This window comes from Pipistrellus hanaki (genome assembly GCF_964339955.1).
Source record: "Pipistrellus hanaki genome assembly, chromosome: 7".
In the NCBI taxonomy this organism is placed as follows: domain Eukaryota; kingdom Metazoa; phylum Chordata; class Mammalia; order Chiroptera; family Vespertilionidae; genus Pipistrellus; species Pipistrellus hanaki.
In genome coordinates, this window is record NC_140509.1 from 82,271,109 (window position 1) to 82,286,100 (window position 14,992).

The window sequence follows — 14,992 nt, forward strand, 5'->3', positions numbered from 1 at the left end:
CCAGCGACCAGGGCTGATCAGGGCCAGGCCATTCAGGGCCTGCCTGCCACTGAGGAGGAGGGACAAAGGGAGGGACCATGGGCCAATCAGGGCCTGCTGGCCAGTGGGGAGAAACAGGGTGTGGCAGGTAGGCACCAAACCCAAGAAGGGAGCCAGCCCTCAGCCCCCCTGGGAGAGGGGTTGTGTCCACTGCCATCCACCCCCAGTTCTCTGTCCCAGCCTGGGGCCCAAAAGCTCCAGTGGAGTTGGGAGAGAAGGTGACTGTCACTGGATGCTGATGCCACTAGCCAGCTGTGGGAGGTTCGCAGTGGGAGCACACTGACCACCAGGGGGCAACTCCTGCATTGAGCATCTGCCCCCTGGTGGTCAGTGTGCATCATAGCAACTGGTTGACTGAATTCTGGTCATTTGGTTGCAATGGTTATTTAGGCTTTTATATATATAGATGGGGCCCTGTTCTAGAGGTTGTCTTCCCATTCACATGCAAAGACAGTGGTGGCCTGATCTTTCATGAGAAATATTTTATTTAATTTGAATCAAATAAAGTTGGTTATACCCAGCTGGTGTGGCTCAGTGGTTGAGGATTAACCTAGGAACTAGGGGATCATGGTTTGATTCCTGGCTAGGGCACATGCCGAGGTTACAGGCTGGATCCTCAGTGGGTTCTATGCAGGAGGCAGCCAATCAAAGATTCTCTCTCATCATTGATGTTTCTATATCTCTCTCCCTGTCCCTTCCTCTATAAAATAAATAAAAATATATTTTTTAAAAATACTCTTGAAGTTGGATTAACAGTTGGCTTCAGGCAGTTGAAGATGACTTTTCAGGAGAAAATTTGAGAAAAATTTCTCTGTTATCATGTTATATTTTTATCCTATATCAAGTAGCAAGGTTATATTATTTACTTTTAAATAATACAGGAGTAATCTGGAGCTTTTCCCTAATTAATGACATGTAAGAAGAATACCTAAATAGGTCAGTTAAAATGTTCATATATTTCTCTCTGTATATGAATTGCATCCCTCAAGATCCATCTGAAATACCCACTCTGTGAAAGCTTTGCAAATTTCAAAGCATTCTCATCACAATGGGGAGAGGGTTTCTTCCCTGAACCTGAACCTCAGTGGAGGCATCCAAGCCTATCCTGTCACATTTAATTTGTAGCATGCCACATTTCGGACACATATCAATAACAAATGCTGGGATCCTACAGACCAGAGGGTCAAAGTTGCACCTGACCTATCTACCACTTAGCAGCTACTAGCACAGGACTTGAATATCCTAGGAGCTCAATCTTTTCTAAATGAAGCAAAGAATCTTAAATTTGTGAATTAGCATTAGATACAATTGTTTACTTTTTTATGTAACACCCTGTGATGATGAAGTCTCAAATTCTTGAGAAACTTAATCTAATGGATTATTTATTGTATAAAATATGGAGAATTTTATGAGTTTTTAAAATCAGTGTTCAAGTAAAGAGCAAAGAGAAAGTTATATGCCTGAGGAAAACGTTACTGAGGAGCTTCTTAAAAGCTTTGTCTCCCTCTTAGATCTCCCAGATTTCTCATGACAATGAAATGTGCGCTCCACTAGTTCCATTAGAGTTAATAGAACATTGCACTGGGATTAATGAGAAACGACTTCATAGAACACTGTGGACTATAAAGTAAAATTCAAAAGATTACTGTACTCAGGGAAGTGTGAATTATATTATCGATCCTTTCCTAAACCAACTCTAGCTTATGGTATGTTATATATCTAAAACGTTGGTATTCATGAGTCTGTCAGCTGATAATTTATACATGCGTTGTTTGCATCAAGTACAAGGACAAAAGCATTTTCACTGTCTTTTGCTCACACAGGCAATACATCAAGCAAATCACGGGGTTATCAGCATTGCTCCAAATTGTTCATATGTGTAGAAAATAATTTTTTAAATTATTCTGAACATTTTACAAATATTTACTTCTGCATAATAAAAAAAAGAATGTTTTGAATTATTCCCATTCTTTTAATCATATTCTCTCATTCTGACCAGGTTGAGAAAATTAATCATCTTTCCTACTTTAATTAGTCCCACAGGACTCATTTCACCAATGAAAATTCCCAAATGATTTAAAGCTACCTCTAATAGAAACAAAGACAAGTTAGTGGAACAAGAGCCAAACCTATGATATAATGTTTTCTTTCACTCTTGAATACCTCTTTATTAAGTGAATTGTTCTGCTGTGAAGTTATCATTTTAACCTCTAAATCTATTTAGAAAGAAGCTTGGGATTTTACCTTAATGAACGGACTAATTAGATGTTACATAATGTAATAGAAACTATTACAACCAGGGCCTCTGAAAACAACGTGTATGCCTTTGTAAGGATCTTTTTCTTTGTAATAGAGGCAAAGATGCTACAGCTGTGAAAGGAAAAAATGGCATGCCGTTCTGTGTTCTTCGATCAACCGAAAACATATGCAGTAAGAAGTAATTGTTGGCAGAGAGCACAGCTAACCTCACCAAAGACATTGCCACTGAATGTTATCCCCAAACTATGAGTGTGTATAGTGTCATAGAACAGAAGGAAAATTGGACTTTGCCTCACCCAAATCATAAAGTAGATTTATACTCGAAGGCCAAAAAGTTCCTTTACATTCCATACTGAGGAGCGTCTGCCACCTAGTGTTCATGTATAAAACTACAGGAGTTGGAAATCCAGTCCTGTCCCTCCACAAGTTAGCTCATTCACCAAGTATTCAATGGCCCTCCACATTCCTCTCAAGTCTCTTCCATCTTATTAAAAATAGAAAATAGTTGAGATTATGAATCTTTGTGAACTACTTTAGCTATAATAAACATCTTTCTAAATGTGAAAAAAAGAAGTAATGGCGAATAAAAGAAAGGACTACATGAAAAAAAAGGTTCCATCACCTTGATAGTTACATAGTCTTCACATAGAGTTAAGACTATTAAGTATGTTGCTTGCTAAGAAACTGAAGTCTAGAATGGATACGCTTGTTTAATTTTAGACTTCTCTAGATATTATTTTTTAAGTTATTTTTTATTGATTTCAGAGAGGAAGGACAAGGAAGTGATAGAAACATCAATGATGAGAGAGAATCATTGATCCAGCTGCTTCCTGGAATACCAGCCCGCAACTCATGCATGTGTCCTGACCCGGAATAGAACTATGACCTCCTGGTTCATAGGTCGATGCTCAACCACTGAGCAACACTGGTTGGACTCACGGTATTATTTTGACACATCTTGGAAAAGGTGACTATAAATCCTAACTCAACTGTTAAAAAAAATAATAATAAACAAACAAACAAAAAACATCAAATTTACAAGTCACTACTGTAGGAACCATGAGTAGTCACATCTCTGTTAAAGTTCTCTTTGTTTCTCTTACTGCCAAATGGAAGGACAGAACATAAGACATTCTAGGCCAAAAAGTAGTCCTCTGTAGGCATCACAGCTGAACAGGGGGAAATGAAGTTTCCAAAGGGCATTTGATTGAAGAAAAGAACCCAGGCACATGGAAGCACAGAGCTAACATAATGGCTGCTTTGGTCCAGTGAGTACTGACCACAGAGAAAAGGGGTTCACATTGTCACTCTCGCTCCTATCTGACAAAGTCTAAAGGTTTCCAGGTCACCATGTACCCAGTTTTATCAGAGTGACTTTTAGATGTCACATAACTATATAACTTATCTTCTGGCTGAAGTTAATCAAATAAACTAGGAGTTCTTTGAGGGCCAGGTTGACCCTGACCTGCACATATTCATTCTTCATAGCTTTTTCAATGAGGAAACTATTTCTGTCTTAGGCAGTCTTAAAAATAACAAGGAGCGGTTTCACAAGAACCTATACATGAGGCGGGGGGGAAATAACCATTTTCAGGTAGCTTTTCTTTCCAACACATGATGACGTTCACGCTTTATGTTTTGACTTTCAGGCTGGACAGGCACTTATAGGGAAAAGAAAAGAAAGGCTATAGAGACTGCTCAAAATGCCACTGATTGGGATGGGAAAATGCTGGGTAAAAAAAATTGATGGAACACACACATCTAGAGAAAGGTTTTAGGGATATCCACCTTGTCCTGAGTGTCAAGATGTAGAGCAAGCACCTCACCAGACTACTGCAAATGATGACTTCTGAAAAAACCATTCTCCGCATAATCAGACAAAAAAAGAAATGATGGATGACTTAACAAACAAGTTCCTTCTTTTCTGGTGTCATTTACACATTATTAATGATTCCTTCTAAAAGTACTGAGTTTAAAATAAATACCACTTAGATTAAATTATGTGAAGTATAATGTATTTGATTTTAATTATTGACTCATTTATCATGGTTTGTGGTTAATTTCCTAAAACCTCAGTTAGGCTTGATCAGAAATGTTTAATTATTCATGAATAAGTTGTGTATTTTATAAACTTTTATCAGTGCTATCCATGCACACATTCAAACATTCTATGAAGTTCAAGCACTTATTTTGAGGACTCGATTAGCTCTACATGACTTGCCAAGAAAAGCATAGCTTCCTTAGACCTCTCACCTCCACCTTACCCTCCAGGCAAGAATTTTAATTCTATGGGGTGTCACCCTTGCATAAAGTATTTAGACTGCCAGACCCTAACTTTCCAACCTTAGGCATAATCTATGCATTTGTACTTCTTTTCCTTCGCCTCTATGTACTCCATAGGCTCAGTTCTTATTTCCCTTTCTCTTTAATATTGTAGATTATCATTGTGAGTTAGGTTATCAGATCATATAGAAATAGAACAAAAAGCTGATTGTGAGTTTTGCACAAAACTGGAGATTTGGGCCCTAACCAGTTTGGCTCAGTGCATAGAGCATCGGACTGCGGACTGAAGGTACCCCCAGTTTGATTCTGGTCAAGGGCATGTTCCTTGGTTGCGGGCACATCCCCAGTGGGGAGTGTGCAGGAGGCAGCTGATCAATGTTTCTCTCTCATCAGTTTCTAACTCTCTATCCTTCTCCTTCCTCTCTGAAAAAAAATTAATAAAATATTTTTTAAATGGAGCTTTCATTTGTGGATTTTACTCATATCTGTGTGGTGGTGGAGGTAGACCTTGAAGGGAACCAGAAGACAGCTACCTCGCAGGAGGCCATGGTAGTTTCTACAGGCAGGGAACAGGAACTCTCTAAGACTGCAGAGAACAGATGCTTCTACTGGCAAAGGAGGCTTGGCAGCATTTAGGGCTTGATTTTCTCAGCTTTGTCAGAATCTGCTCAGATTTTATTATCTCAATTTTTCACAATCCATCTTTTACAATTAATGTCTTAAATGTAACTTAAGAAATCCAAAAACGCTCAGCCTGACAACATTTCTTTATTTCCTGTGGGACTGTGTTCATGAAGCTACAGTATAGAACTGTATCATCAGCTATTATCAAATACTGATGTAAGAAGAAGACACTAAAAGTTCTCCATGTTTGTATATCAGTGGTGCCGATTTTGTTTCTCATTGTGCTCATATCAAAACAAACATGATAAATTCAGTGTCATAAGAATAAGATTATTCTCTTAAGAAAGTCTAATGTTTCCCCTTACTAGATGAGAGCTCAATTATAATAATTTTTTTCTTAACCTGGGTTTCCTTTTTATATCTGCCTTCATCCAGTGCAGGACTCTTATTCTTTTATCAGAATTGCAATGGTTCTGTGGCTTTATTGCATTTGCCTTTTCTTATTGTATTAGAGCACTTTGCTCAGATTATCACTGTAGTATTGACTTCATATGTTATTGCTAATTGCTGGCCTGCCCGAGGCAGTGAACTTCTTGGGTGCAGAGAACACAGGATATCCACTTTGACATATGCTATGCCAGGCACGTAGAAGACGGTAACACATTTTTATTGATTTGCACCATTGAATTATTGACAAGCTGCCTCAAATCCTTTTTGGTAGTAGGCAAAGTAAAACATAAATAACAATTCAAGGAAGATGTCACAAAGTGTGTTTGGACCTCTTGACATTGGAATAAAATATTTTACTGTTATTCTTCTAGGAAAAGATCATTTCTATGCTACTTTTATAAATAAGAATGTCACAAAAGATACTAAAAGTTGTCAGTACTGGTTATTTCTCTCAACACAATGTGCTGAAAATCTCTGATGTATAAATCACTATTTTTAAGCACTGGGAAAAAATGCTGAATATAACAGAAGTGTAAACAATAGTAAGAAAATATACTTTCTTTGTCATATCAGGTTTCTATTAATGGGATCCAACTTTCTTATACTTCTTAAGAGTATGATAATTAGAAAAATGGTAACAAATATAGCAATGTCCTTAGTTTGTCCTTTAACAGAATATCTGTAAGCACCAAAAGGAAACCTTGAAATAAGTGTCATTTAGGTAAATACAGGTGGAGGTGGAAGAGAAACACAAATCTATTTCCTATAATGTTCCTTTCAAACAAACTCATTTTGACAGTAAGAGGCCTATGGAACAAAAGCTAAAGTTTGTCATGGGGTCTTAAGTGTTGGGTTCTATAATAAGCTTTTATTCAGGTTTTCTTAAAAATATATATTTGTATTTATTTCAGAGAGGTAGGGAGAGGGAGAGAGAGATAGAAACATAAATGATGAGAGAGAATCATTGTTTATCTGCCTCCTTCACACCCCTAACTGGGATGGAGCCCACAACCCAGGCAAGTGCCCTTGACTGGAATCGAACCCCCAAGCTGATGCTCTCTCCACTGAACCAAACCAGTTAAGGCCAGACACCAGGTTTGACTTAACTCTAGTAAGTTGTAGAAAAGTAATAGGGAATTCAGGATCCCAGGGTTCTAATCCATAGCCCCTCTGTGACCTCATGAGAGTCACCCTTTCCTGATATTTCATTTGAAGCTCTAGATAGAGTAGAAGTGACATAGTAAGTACTAATATTTGCTAATACTTATTAATATTTTTTTCTTTCTCTACCTTACTAAATATTACTAAATGATTATTCCTCATATATACTTTCCTGTCTATGAAGTATGGATTCTATAAGCTAGTAAACAACTTTATACTGAAAATAAATGAAAACTATAATTTTAGTTGTTGAATGGTTAGTATTATTCATACGGGCAAATTTAATGTTAAACTAACACTCTTTCTTATTTCAGAGCAATGGAAAATAGGTGGGGAATGCTTGGCAGACAGTCAGCAGAAATTCCACAGTTCTGAAGCTGGTGTCTGGTGAGAGCCCACTTCCTTTCCACAGAGGCCATCCTCTCCCTGTGTTCTCACATGGTGGAAGAGTGGAACAAGGGCCTGGGGCCATTTTCATAGCCATCTTTTCATATTCACAAGGGCTCTGACCTCATGACCTAATCACCTCCCAAAGGCCCTTCTCCAAATACCATCACACCGGGGATTGCATTCCAATATCTGAATTTTGGAGAAACAGAAATAGTCAGTCTATAGCAGTCTCCCTGGTGTATGGTAGGGTAAGGTGGGGATATAAAGATCTATAAAACCCATCACACTTGGTTATTATTATTTAATACTGGGACTGCATTTTCCAACCTTCATTCCGTCAACGTTTTCCATAGCTCTTGGTATTTTGAAGCCAAATATTTTATGAAGTTTAATTTGCACCAAGTTGATAATCACCCTGATTATCATCTAACCAGTCAATGCCATCTAATGCTTATAAATAAAATAAGGAGGTCTTCTATGGCTCTTATCTTTTAAATTCAATTTAATGTAACATTTTAAAACAGAAATATAGTATATAGTAGCTTCTAATAATTGGAAATGCATATTTTAAAGGTAAATGTATACTTAAAATTCAGAAAGAAAGAAGGAATATATTTTGGCAGATTATCAGATGTTTCCATCTATGTTGTATCATGTCTACAGATAATATTTTTATTTATTTACCTATTTATTATTTTTCAGTTTTTTTAAGTTATGTGATTTTAGTGAGCACATGAAAAATAGTAATTAAAATTATTTAACTAATGTGGTTTGATATTACATTACTAGAGGTCCAGTGCACAAAATTTGTGCACTCGGGGTGGCGGGGGCAGGGGGGGGTCTCTCTCTCAGTCCAGCCTGCATCCTCTCACAGTCTGGGTGCCCTTAGGGGATGTCCAACTGAAGGCTTAGGCCTGCGCACCCTAAGCCATCAGTCGGACATCCTTAGCCCTGCCATGGAGGCAAGAGAGGTTCCTGCCACTGCTGCTGTACTCACCACCTGTGAGCCCGGCTTCTAGTGTATGGACCACCAGCAGGCAGCTCCTACATTGAGTGTCTGCCCTCTGGTGGTCAGTGCACATCATAGCAACCAGTCATTCCACCATTTGGTTGACTTGGATATTAGCCTCTTATTATACAGGATAATCATAAAAGAAAAAATAGGCTAATTGAGAGAATTGGGGGACTTTAAAATTATTTCTTTTTCAACTCTAATGATAACTGAGGTTTGAATTATTTCAAGGTAGGTTATCTCATGATAATACACAGATCTCACTCATGCTTGCATTATTCAATCTTCTTGAATACATCTGTCACTTTTAATAAATGCTCAAAATTTCAACATCATCAATTATTTCCCCCTCAAAGTGTTTTCCCTATAAAAATTATTAAATCAGAAGTCACAGAACAAAAGATTATACTAAGCACATTTTGAGTAAATTTAAAGAACAGTTGGTATAGCATTTAAAATATAAGATAAACTGCTGAAACCGGTTTGGCTCAGTGGATAGAGCGTCAGTCTGTGGACTGAAAGGTCGCAGGTTCGATTCCAGTCAAGGGCATATACATTGGTTGCGGGCACATCACCAGTGGGGGGTGTGCAGGAAGCAGCTGATTGATGTTTCTCTCTCATCGATGTTTCTGGCTATCCTTTTCCCTTTCTCTCTGTGAAAAATCAATAAAATATTATTAAAATAAATAAAATATAAGATAAACTTGTTATAAAATGAAAACTAAAGGAAAAAAATGAAAAATAGACATTGCCTCTCCTAACTTGACACATATTGTTTATGTGTAAACCTGCAAAAGGGAAATACCCATATGAAAGCCAGTTACATAATGTTAAATCATATTTAAAATATAATTTTATGCCAGACATGTTTATCTTATAATCTTATTAAAATGCTATCTTAAGATGTTTGAAGTATGTTGAAGTATTTTGAAAAGGAATAAGAAGAATAACTCTCTCCATTCCCTGGAATTGATGGAAGATATATAATTCTAAATAGAATTGCTATCTGGGGATAGATACATTATCACATTATCGCTTTTTTCTTATGACTCATTTCTACTTCACTTTTTCCTTTTCATCTAAGATAGCAATCATAGCTCCAGGAGTTGAGAGCAACAAACCAATTGTCCCTCTAAAGGTCAGTCTTAGTCATAGATAAGGCGGCGGACATCTGAGGGGGTATGACTTCAGAAGCACAAACCAAGTTCTGGTTCCTAACATACCTACTCCTCCATGCCCAAATTCATCCTGCAGGATATATTCTTTTACTTTAGTTAGGGATAAGACCAAAAATATGAGCTCTTCAAACACATGCCACTTTGACTTAACTTTACAATGAGGACTACTATCCAAGTAAACCCTTCTAGCTGTAAGGGTTTTGTAGTAGAAAGATAGAGAAGAGGAATTAAGAAACAAGGTTCCTAAGTATCCAACACAGGTGGAGTTAAAGGAAAGGGAACAGTCTCATGAGTCAGATATACCTGGACTTCCCTGGCCTCTGTAAGTCCCAAGGTAAGCATTTGTAATGCAAGACTCAGAAAAGTATCAATTGGGGGACAGAGGTTGAAGGGAAGAAGGAGTTATATGGGTCAAATGAATTGGTACCACCAAAGATGTTAGCTTAGAGTTTAACACAGAGAGAGTACTACTCAGTGATGGTAGTTACCGTAATTATCTCTTAAAATAGAAAGTTTTTCGTGGCAGATAAATCAGGTGTGCATGGCTGTGTGCCTGGAAAGGACACGAAGGAACGTTAATCAGGTCACAGAGCATCGCAGACTGCATCCAGTCCCAAGACTCTGGTCTCATGGTTGTTCAGCCAGGCATTCACCTACTGATAAGGCTGTTCGCAGAGCCAGTCTGTGGTATTGCGGGGAGAAAGAGAAAGGCATTTTGTTCTGACGCCTCATGGAAACCTGCAGAAGGTCTTATTCTCACAGCAATCCAATTCAATAAAAGTTATATGCGGTCTAAAATAGCACGCAAATTATGCTGGATTTTGATACAGTGGTGCTTTTGTTAATGCACCTGTAGGAATAAAGCTTTTAATTAAATAAACCATAAACTCTGGTTAGAATATGGGGGAGTGAGTCCTCAGACAACATAGAAACAGGGCACTCTTAGAGATGCCAGTTCATGTGGAACTGGGTACAGAAGCCCCTCAGAGGTTCTCTATGGGGGTAATAACCATAAGATAAATTGTGACATGTAAGAAACAGACTGGAGAGATTACAGATAAATGTCCAAACAATAAGGAATTCACCAAATCCATTAAAAAGGAACCCGACTTCCCAAGAGTAGAAAAGTGTGAATTATGCTCTCACAGCTTAATAACCAACAAAATAATCACAAGCACCCCTTTGAAAACAATTTGGTTTCTTTAGAAGGTTTTCCTTACCCTGAAGGAACTATTGGTTAAGGAAAAAGACGATGTATTTCAGTTAACAAGTTATTTTTTAGGTGAAGTAAAAATATTCACACTCAACCTATCTCAAGAAACTGAAATATATCAAAGGAAAGCAAACCAGAGTTTGCCTTTAGTTGAGTTCTGAGTCCCTAGACCCAGTACGCAGATCTAAGTTAGCTTAGACCAAATGGAAAATAAATTATTGCTATGTTTAGAAAGCCTACATAACGATGCCAAAACAGACAGAAAAAGTCTGTGCCATGCCTCACTCCAATCCTCAGCCCAAATTCCAAACCCAAGTCTTGGAATTACCTCTTGCCTCCATAAATAAACAGGAGTGTGTGTGTGTGTGTGTGTGGGGGGGGGGGGGGGGGGGGGGCAGAGAAAGAATTGTAGTTTACATAGAATTTTTGGTGAACTCTAATGTAAGCAAGACTATGGTAATCATTTGATAGCCAGCTTTTTGCTATATTTCCCTTGGGTACAACTTAATTTGATCATATGATACCAAAGACTATAGCAATATCTCACATACATGTTTTCATTGGATTTTGGTTTCTTGGCCATCAGATTCTAAAGGCAGGCATTTCAGAGTCTCTTTCTTGTCCTTCTCACCCAGCCTTTCCTGTATAGTTCAGATCCCTCTACTTGTGTCCTGTACTTATCCCAAATTAAGGAGAGATATCCTTAAGAACAATATGGCAGGGACTAACTTTAATAGAGCTATCCCTCCATGTGAAAGGGCAAGAAAACTGCTTAGCAGATCAGAGATGTGGTAGGAAAGCTTTTCCATGCTTGGGTCTTGTTGGCATAAGGGGAACCAAAACAGCAAAGTAAAATTTTTGTTTATGTCACTCAAAACCCTAGTCCTGAATATGAATGAAAGGACAGCAGGAATTTAAAGTATTGTATGGGGTAGGAATCCAAGGTGAAACATTTCGCCTAAACCTGGTGCAAATAAAGCAGACCTCTGGGCACTTGGCAGAAGTCAATGCAAAAGGGCTCTAAAGAAACTTTTCAAGACGAGTTCATAGGAGTTACACATTTTTTAAAAATGCAATCTCAGCCAGATATTAATTCACACTTAAAAGTGTGTATTGTAATAAATAAATTATAAACTCCATGATGAAGTAAAAAAATAAATATATACTATAAAGGAAGTACTTACATTTAGAGCAGGAATACCTAAAGTGGAATGTCATCAAAAGGTCACAAGTAATGAGATAGAACTAGATATGTTAGGCAAATGTTAATAAAGGAAATCAAGCTTATCAGTTGCTAGGGCTGTCAGAACAATATCCCACAGCCTGGGTAGCCTAAAATATAGAAATTAATTTGCTCACAGTTCTGGAGACTAGAAATCCAAGGTCAAGGTGTTTTCAGCTGTGATGTCCTCTGAGGATTCTCTCCTTGGCTTGAAGATGTGTGTCTTCTTGCTCCTTCATCCCAGTATTGTCTCCCTGTGCATGCACATCCCTGAGGTCCCCTCTTCTTCCTTTATAGAAAACAGTCACCTTAGATTAGGGCTCCATCCTAATGGCCTCACTTTTAGCTTAATTGTCTCTTTAAAGAATTTATCTTCAAGTATGATTCTGAGGTACTGGTCTTGGGACTTTAGTATATGAATTTGGGGGCAACACAATCCAGCCCATAGCATCTGATACAGCTATACTTCCATCAGATAATATGGTATTTAATATTAAAATGCATGAATAGGAATTGTCCAGCCTGGTTGAACATCGACCTATGAACCAGGAGGTCAAGGTTAGATTCCTTGTCAGGGCACAGACCTGGGTTACAGGCTCCATCCCCAGGGTGGTGAGTGCAGGAGGCAGTTGAACAATAATTCTCTCTCATCATTGATGTTTCTATCTCTCTCTTTCTCCCTTCCTCTCTGAAATCAATAGTAGGTATGAATGCACTAATAGGTATGAATTCACTACACTGATAGAAGAGATGATTCTCAAGGAAGTTCCAAAAGCCCTGAAACTGTATGCACAAAACAACTTAGCCTCAAAATTTAGAAATCAAATATTATAAAGAAATGGACATATTCCTAAACTAAACAAGGGGTGTTAATGTACCTATATGAGAATTGAGAGAGCAAAGAATCAAAAATGAGTAAGGATTTAGAAGGTTTGGAGTTTGAAACCAAACACTAAACACTTATAAAATTAGACTACATACCGGTCCCCAAAGAAAATCTCAGAAAATCAATATCATATTATGGGTGGGGGGAAAAAAGCCACAAGCTAACCTGACTAATTCAGGGAAGGTCTGCATGGCGGTTTTGCAAACTCAAAGACCTAAAGCAACCACAACGGATGATCTAAAATTAAAAATTTAACTAAAAGCAGTTTATAGTAGGTAGTCATTTTCTAGGCCAGTATTTTCCCTGACAAAGATCAACTTCTGACCTTTACCCAGCCTCCAGTCTTTCTGCATCTAAAATAACACCCCTGTGAAATGTCTGGGTAACTTCTAACATCCCTTTTTCAGGACCCCTCAGGATCAATGAATGGGACCAGAGTGGAGACCACAGAACCCTCATTGTTATTGTTATCATGTATTGGGTCGGCAACTAAGTAATTGCGGGTTTCACACATATATGGCTTCAGTTGAATTTTTAGGTTTGCAGACGTAGTACAAATGTAAAACACATTTTGTATTTGATAGTTGGCTATTCAGCTGTTAATCAGTAAAAAAAGTTTTTTGATCAGTTTTGTAGTTTTTGTTTGGCGTTCGTTGAAAAATGGAAAATCAAAAGGAACATTTTCGTCATATTTTGCTTTTTTATTTCTGCAAGGGAAAAACGCATCACAAGCTCATAAAAAGTTATGTGCTGTTTATGGTGACGAAGCCTTAAAAGAACGGCAGTGTCAAAATTGGTTTGCCAAATTTCGTTCTGGTGATTTTTCACTCAAAGATGAAAGACGCTCTGGTCGTCCAGTTGAAGTTGATGACGCCCTAATCAAAGCAATAATCAATTCGGACTGTCACAGTACAACACGTGAGATTGCAGAGAAGCTTCATGTATCACATACATGCATTGAAAATCACTTAAAACAACTTGGCTATGTTCAAAAACTCGATACATGGGTTCCTCACGAACTGAAAGAATCACAGTTAACGCAACGCATTAGCAGCTGCGATTTGCTAAAGAAACGTAATGAAAATGATCCATTTTTAAAACGACTGATAACTGGCGATGAAAAATGGGTTGTTTACAACAATATCAAGCGGAAAAGATCGTGGAGCAGGCCAGGTGAACCAACTCAAACAACATCAAAAGCTGATATTCATCAAAAGAAGGTTTTGTTATCAGTTTGGTGGGATTACAAAGGAATTGTCTACTTTGAACTCTTACCACCCAACCAAACGATCAATTCTGATGTCTACATTGAACAACTAATGAAATTAAACAATGCAGTTGAAGAAAAGTGGCCCGAATTGACAAATCGAAAAGGTGTTGTATTCCATCATGACAATGCAAGGCCACACACATCTTTGGTCACTCGGCAAAAATTAATGGAGCTTGGTTGGGATGTTTTGCCACATCCACCATATAGTCCTGACCTTGCACCATCTGATTACTTTTTGTTTCGATCTTTACAAAACTCCTTGAATGGTAAAAATTTCAATAATGATGATGATGTCAAATCGTACCTGATTCAGTTTTTTGCTAATAAAAAACAGAAGTTTTTTGAACGTGGGATTATGATGCTGCCTGAAAGATGGCAAAAGGTCATTGATCAAAATGGGCAATACATTAAAGAATAAAGTTATTTAGTTCCATGAAAAAATTGTCTTTGATTTTCTTTAAAAAATCCGCAATTACTTAGCTGCCGACCCAATAAATTGTTGGCTGTTAACTATCCTGTATCCCCCTATGTAAACGAACATGTGTTCATCATTTCACTTTTTATCCAACCCATTACCTTGAGGTTTTGCTTCCTGGCAATTGTCGACAATTTGGCTCAAATAAACTCACAAAAATTCTTTACAGATTTGATTGATTTTTTTTTTTTACACTAACAATATTTACTACCTTCTCACTGTATTTTCCAGTTAAATTAAGTTAAAAATCTAGAGCAAAACGGTGCACCTAAAATTCTACTTATGTAGCAATTTCAGTTTATTTACAAATAATTTCTAGATTGAAACTAAAGAGTAATGGTAAAAATAAAAATAAAAACATTTGTTATAACAGTGAAGATAATACATATTAAAACTTGAGGCCTACAGCTGATACAGTACTGAGAAAGAAATGCATTGCCCTAATTGTAAATGTTTAAAAAGTAACCACATTGAAAATTATTTATTAATTTCTTTTCCCCCAAAAGAATAGAACCAGATAATGACAAGAA